The 7,500-nt window shown below is 38.1% G+C and overlaps 1 protein-coding gene across 2 annotated transcripts in view; it reads right to left on the bottom strand.

Annotated features, from left to right (window-relative positions):
* The window catches only part of LOC138007612 (guanidinoacetate N-methyltransferase A-like), a 6,451-nt gene extending 3,663 nt beyond the window's left edge, over positions 1 to 2,788 (bottom strand). Inside the window, exon 1 of one of the 2 annotated variants that reach the window (XM_068854630.1) lies at positions 2,724 to 2,788. The gene's annotated coding sequence lies outside the window, so the exon portion shown is untranslated. The remainder of the gene's footprint in view (positions 1 to 2,723) is intronic. The other variant, XM_068854631.1, reaches the window with a different exon arrangement.
* Between the last annotated feature and the right edge of the window lie 4,712 nt (positions 2,789 to 7,500).

Raw genomic sequence — 7,500 nt, 5'->3', positions numbered from 1 at the left:
AATTTGACGTTTAGAGCTGATAATTGACAAAATTAAACAAAAATACCTAAAATAGCGTGACCTAGCCCCTTTAAGTTTCACTAAGATGTATCTTTTAATCCCGGTCTAGTACGTCTCCTACACCTGAAGCCTACCTGATCTTTCATGAGTGAAATCAATTGAATTTCTTGACGATTTCGTTTCGATAAGCTTTCGTTTTATTTCATCTTTGTTTCTGATACCGTTAGCACAAAGTCAACAAATTTCCTCTTTCGATTTTGTAGAAACAAACATGCTCGATTGTTTTCGTCGGATTGCGGTATCAAGTGCAGGACTCGCGAATGACGTCATCCCCTTTTTGGCGCGAGACGCAAATGAAAACCTTGCAAGCGAGACAATCGACAAGTCGACCTCTCGCGACTTCGTGAGGTCGACTTGTGGAACGTCTAAAAAATCTGGAGACATCTAAAAATCTTTGCCGTGATTGCAAGAATGTCATTTACGACAATATCTAAATACTCTTCGAAAATCACCCAAAGCCGTTCCGAATGTTCCTAGACTTATCTAGACGAAGGACTTTTCGAAAGTCTAGAATGTTCCCGACGTTTCTCGGTTAGAACAGCAATTGCTATTGTTCCCATAACCGTTCCCACTTTCTACCACGTATTGTGCAATTTGATTGGCTGATTTCTGACCAATTACGGTACTTGTTCAATGTAGCCTATATCAAATTTACGTTTTCCGAACCAGAACAGCTCAAATGAGAGCACTAGAATCCAGTTCTTGTTTTATTTTCCTTTTTGACTTCTCGAAGATAACTAAATTAACGTAAAAATGTTGAAAAAGACCACGGGAGGTATTTCCCGGGAGATTTGGTGCTCTAACCGGGAGACCGGGAGATTTGATGAAAAACTTGGGAGACTCCCGGGAAAACCGGGAGAGTTGGCATAAGAACGCTTCAAAGGCAAATTCAAATTGAAATCCGCCATCTTTGTTTTTGTGTATGCAAACGAGGTTTTGACGTGGCAATAGTCAAGGATTTCTCCGGCTGACCAAATGTACTTGAAAACACACAGGCGAGGAGAGTGAGTTTGCCTTTTGGTATTGCTCGAGGAGAGCAATACTTTGTAGACTTGAATCTTAATGCAGAGGCCAAATTGTATTGATATTGGCTCCACCTCTGAACAGACTTACCTCGTGGTCGTTAAACTGAGTTATATGCAGGAGTTTTACAAAGCGAAAGAGAGCTTGCAGTGCTATTCCGCGCTCATTGCTATGAAATAAATGCCTGGAAATCAAGTTTAATCTGTCTACCGTGGCTTTCTACGAGATCCCTGTTACAACTTCAAAACAAACGATCGATTTATATATTTCCATCAAATGGTAAGAGTAAATCGTTTCAGTAGTTTCTGACTGCTAACAAAATTTAACCACATTTCAAGTTATGTTTATTAGCGCATAACAGTGAAAGTCGTCTATTTAACAAATCGGAAGTGATTCAGCGTTGTCTGTAGTCTTATCGACATTGATATTCGTCATCACAGTGGTCAAAATGTTGTGGACTCACGAGGCGCAGCCGAGTGAGTCCACAACAAATTTCGCTTGAAGTCCTCTTCGGTAAAATGACAGACCCGAACAGAATATAGCAGTCAGGTTTTCACGTTTGAGGAATCCATCCACGATTTATTTTCGCCGGCCAACTTTTCTTTAAATTTTAATTTTCCGGTGTAAGCTTCGGTTTTTTTATTTTTATACGTGTTCTCAAGTCTATTCATGTGTATAGTTTGATCCCCATCGAAAGCGTACACCCCAACAGCGGTGATTGTTGATGAGCCTTGCGTGTAATAATATGAGCAACATCTGAAAGTTTCGTCGGCTTTAATATTCTAAATTAAACGCTTCCCCGTGTGAAAGCAAACAAATACGTTTGCTGAAGCATCGAAGACGGCTGTCGCTGAAGGAAGAAAGTGAAAGGTACGCTTGTCGAATATTTCTTTGTCGCATGTTCAAGGTTTTTGTCTTTTACATTTGCTCTAGCTGATTTTTGCCGCCTAGTTTGATTGACTAGAAAATCTACAAGTATTAAGTGACTTGAGCTTCTGTCGCACTTATGACCTACATGGCCTACTACGTATTGAACCCGGAGTGACAAGACTGTTTACCATAGTTCATCTTACATTTGAATTTCTCGAAGTAGAAAGGTCACACAAGAATGAGAAAGTGATCGGGGATCGAAGAACTTGGTAAGGACGAACACGTTTGTGGATGGCGCTCTCCAAGTCACGGAAGAGGCAACTTCAAAGTGCTCTTGTCACATTTTAACAGGGAACTGGAAAAAACGGCAATTATTTTCGAATTCCTGCGGAAACGTTTTCGTAATTTAGAGAAACTTTTCTTAGACCGTACCTTCCCTTTAATCCCGAGGGGGTAAAACCGGGCATATGTGGGGCATTTGACTTTTCAGAAGCATTTTTCGTCAAAATCCCCACCGTGGGGCCCCAAAATTTGGTTAAATCAGACCAAATATCCGCACTTTGGGGAAGTAATATCCCTGGTCTACAGGCGCTCGTAATCCTTAAGAGAGGTATTCTCCTAGTCAATGGATAGAAAATATTTAATAGAAGTCCAACGCTTGATTCTCTGACGAAAAGCGAGCCGATATTATCAACAATCCACACAGTCCCCACAAAGAAAGGTGTTCCATCAATTTACATTGAAAATGAGTAGTGAGAAGTAGTGCTTACCTTTATTAAAAACAGCCGCCTTCAATTCCAAGATGGCCGGCGTACAGACGAGCAACCTCTTTCCCAGGGTCTTCTCGGCTTTCAATATGATAATATGTCTAAGAAACTAATCTCGGATTTTGACATCTCAAATTCTTTGGAGGAAATATACTCACTTCCACAAACCGTTGCCAGTGAAACGTATATTTGGTCCTTCCAATATAGAGTGCTTAATTATATATTGTATACAAATTCAAAACTTTTCAAAATAGATTTGTCGTTGAGTGATAAATGCACCTTCTGTGGCTCTTCAAAGGAAGAGTTGTATCATCTCTTTTTTGAATGCTCCCATGCGCAAATTTTTTGGAAAACATTCTCTTCTTGGTGGTTTGAACTTGTTAAGGAAAACATGACTGTGACCTTAAAAGATATTATACTTGGGCTTCTAAATAGAACTGCATGATATTATAAACTATCTTATAATTCTCGGAAAACTGTGTATTTGGGAATGTAGAAAAGCTGGCATTTACCCTGATTTTAATATCTTTCTAAGAAAAGTTTTAAGTTTGAAACCGAGAAATATATAGCAAATAAAAATGGGACATTTGCAAGTTTCAGGAAAAGATGGGAAGCAATTCTTGTTAAACTTATGTAGGTATTGAAACATTTATATTTATTTAAAAAAAAATGTTGAAAGAGAAAGTATCTGTAATATTTGTAGTGTTTGTAATCGTAATGTATGTAACGACAGTACTTTAAGTAATGTCCTTAGTGATGTAAGTGTTGTAACTAATGTAAATAGGTAGTAGTATTGCAAGAAGTAATAGTAGTGTAAGTAATGTTAGTATTGTATGTGTTACAGGTTGAAATTAAATTCAGGTTCATTTAAATCACACTAGGTGAAAATAAATCAGACTAGGCAAATTTAAATCAAACTAGGTGAATTTAATTAACCTACGTTATTTATCAACTGTTTGAAAAGGGATTTTCTTTATGAGGTGTGGTTGAAAAAAAGGGGCACGGTTTTTTTAGGGGGGTTGGAAACAAAACAAAAAACCAAGAAATCGCCTTTCCCTCATCCTACTTTCCTCTCTACTCTCTTCCTTTCTTTTCTTACTCCCTTTCTGTCTGCCCCTATCCCTCTTAACCTTCCATCCCCTGATCCATTTGTCATACCTAACACTACTTTATGTACTTCTGATCCATTCGACTCCAAAGTGTACATGAGAGAAAGAAATCCCTTTGAACTGGACTTACCAAGACTTGAACCGGGCACCTCTGACATAGTGAGTCCTTCGCCGTAACTAACCGCTAAGCCACACAGGACTTGGACAAGCGGTTGTCATTAATTTTAATAGCAAAAGTTTACTCGTGCGCAATGCGTGGCCCTGTACGGTTCTTAAAAGTTGTGTTGATTCAGAGATATTCTACAAACATTGGGTGAAGTTACAGCTTCAAAAAAGACAAAAGCAAGCAAACTAACCCTTTTTATTGACGACAACTTTTAAAAAGATGCAGTGAAGTGGTTAGAAACACGTAATGAAGACAACAAGGACAGAACAAATCTGACAAGTCAAGACGTACCAATTATCAAAAGTAAAGGATGGAAACTGGAGGGTGGCAAAATATCATTCAAGAACGGAAAAGAAGTTGTTCAAAAATATCAACTACACCAGGTTCTTTGCCAAGCCCATTCGAATATTGCGGACAAAGGAAGAGACAAGCCCGGACAAGTATATCAAGAAGCAAACAAATCTTTGTGTCCCTCTGCTCAATACACGAAGAACAAAAGTCGATCACCAGCAGGCAAAAACAGCCTGTCCTAGTCTCTATTCAAGAAAGAGGATTCCTAAAACATTTGCAAAAGTTCCTAATGGACCTTAGAAACTTACCATGTACATGTTCATGTTATCGCAAACACAATTGGCGTTGTGCTTTGAAAATAGGCACTCTGAAGATGTATTGGAATGGCTGTCTCAATTTTGCTGGCAATTTGGATTCGGTCAGAAAATACACACTGACAATGGACGGGAATTTAAGAATTCTCTGATGTCCCAATTCTGCAATAACAACGGCAGCCCTCAACTTCATGGAGCTCCCAGAAAACCATCAACTCAAAGTTTGGTGGAAAGAAACAATCAAACAGTAAAGCAAAACATCAGAAATATTAAAAATATCCAGTCCAAATCAATAGCGTCAGGTACTAGGGGAAGCTGCTTACAAAAAAGAACTTTGTGGAACATGAAGCACCAAAAAAACACACCGTATGAATTGGTATTTGGCATACCACCAGAAGAAGAAGAAGAAGAAGAAGAAGAAGAAGAAGAAGAAGAAGAAGAAGAAGAGGAAGAGGAAGAGGAAGAGGAAGAAGAAGAAGAAGAAGAAGAAGAAGAAGAAGAAGAAGAAGCAGAAGCAGAAGCAGAAGCAGAAGCAGAAGCAGAAGCAGAAGCAGAAGGAGGAGGAGGAGGAGGAGGAGGAGGAGGAGGAACCTGCACATAAACGTGCTTGTTATTTACTTATCAAGTTAACAAACGAGATAAGGACAACTCAACAGGAAAATGCAAGAAACACACAAAGACAATACAACAACAAAATGACGACAAGAAAACCCAATACTATTTCATTCAAAGTCAACAACTTTGTCAAAATAAAAATTAATACAATACACTACACACTTCTTGGGAAAGTAATTGAAAAAGAACATGGATTTATGAAGGTTGTAACCAAATTTGAAATTATTGACACTTGGATTGCACCAAACAGACTACAAATTACTGAACACATGAATGTGTCATTAGCCACTACTAAAACAATAAGTTTCACTGACGCATGCAAAAAAGCACTTGACCAGTGACACACGTACAAGAGGTGTAAAAACAAGGAAAAGACTTCACTCATTGTTCAACTACATACAAGTAATGACTGTTTAATAAAGGTTACAAACTTTGTGAACTACCAGAAAAAAAACTTTGAATTTGATTGTTCAAGTTCTTATAACCGCAAAGGGGTTTATACTGAACTAAATTTGTACAAGTAACTGTACATCATTCGATAATCTACCTTATCAAAATTTTCGAATGTCTTTTTCCTTCCAAAAATCAGAAAAATAAAACAAAGTTACTTAAAGGTAATTCTTATTAAACAAGGTTTTGTTTTTCTGCTGCTCTGAGATAAAAAAAGCAGAATTGGTTACCATGCACAGTATGCCTAACCCCAACCTTAATGCTAACCATTTAAAATCAGTGCTGAGGCGTTCTTACAGACTAACTCATAAAAAAACGTACTCTAACCACATCCCCTTAACTCCAGCACGGATTTACTTACCAAAATACTCGTACTTGCTAACAATTGATGGACTTTTTGTTGATGTTTCCAACTTTCAATTTCAACCTAGTTTAAAATTAAATTTACCTAGGTTGAAATCATTTCAAGCGGAATTTCAACTTTACCTGTAAGATATGTAACAGTTAGTACTGTATGTAAACAGTAGTAGTAAATAAATAAATAAAAATAAATAAAATTAAATTAAAAAGTTAAAGCGTTGCACTCTGAATGTCTGACAAAAAATCGCTGAAGTTAAACCCTGTTCGGCGTTAAGTCTACTCTGGAAGGAACTAAGCGCAGTTTGTCTAAACCCATCAGGCCGAAGGACCCATTGTATTTAGAGCTAGGTCAGAGCGTTGCTATTCATTATACGTCCAATGGCAGTCTCGTGGTTATTGGCTTTGTTTTGTGTTGTTAGTAGGCTATGCTGGTTTTCTCCGGGCGGACGAAATATTAACGCAATGGATATTTCGGATACTTCTGTTTTTCCTGAGCATACCCTCGAATATATTTTTAAACCAGTTCATTTTTTTTAAAACCAGCTTAAATGTCAAACTGTCTAAAAAAGGGATTTTTCGTTTTTGAGGGATATTATTAAAAAAGGGGGCTTGGTTTTTTTAGGGGTCTAAAAGGAACTAGACATATGTTGTCCTCCCCTCTACTGCGTAAATGAAATCGATTTCTATAGAGAATTAGAGGAATTGAAAGGCTACCTAAAGACAAAAAAGACTCACTAAAAATTGTTATTTAGAAGATGATTTTTACAAGAAGGCCAAAGATTTCTTGAAAGAAAAAACAAAACAGAGAAGCAACTATATAAGGATCGATCTGCACCGAAACAATTAACAAAATGGAACAACAGATGATAAATGGAAGGACTCCATGACTAGATCCACTTGTCGTATGTTTTATGTCGTGTGTAAATAAATTCTACGGGTGCACTGACCTTACAGTGATTTTTCAAAGCACTCGTCGCATTAAATCTTTCTTTCCTTGAAAAAGATGGACTTAGCCGTGGCCAAATGGCTAAGATTGCATAAAGAGCTGTGGACGGGGAAGGGAAGGTTACAGCTGTGCAATTTTTTTTCATTTCATTGTTTTTTAGGACTTCGGATGACATACTGATCAGGGGCCTGTTTCTCGAAAGTCACGACACTTTACGGGTCATTTTCGGGTGTCACAATTCCCCTTGTATTTCAAGAACGGAGAGGATTTAAGTCGTCAAACTTCACAGACATGTTTCTTATAGTTATCTTAAAAACATGTTAAAAGGTCGGCTTTCCAAAACAAGTGGTTGGCAGTTTCACAAATGGCTTTTCGGGCCCGAAAAGTTTTCGGGACTTTCGAGCCCCCAGGCCCGGGTTCATCAAAGCACGGTTAACCAACGGTTAGCGCTAACCAAGCTTCGCACAACCGGCGGCAGGTGTGGTAAATGGAAGAACAGTGAAACCCTAATGCTTGTTTGCCTTGGTGA

This window comes from Montipora foliosa, chromosome 6 (assembly GCF_036669935.1).
Source record: "Montipora foliosa isolate CH-2021 chromosome 6, ASM3666993v2, whole genome shotgun sequence".
NCBI classification, from domain to species: Eukaryota; Metazoa; Cnidaria; class Anthozoa; order Scleractinia; family Acroporidae; genus Montipora; species Montipora foliosa.
Note: the sequence above shows the minus strand (reverse complement) of the source record. Positions and strands in the feature narration are given on the sequence as shown.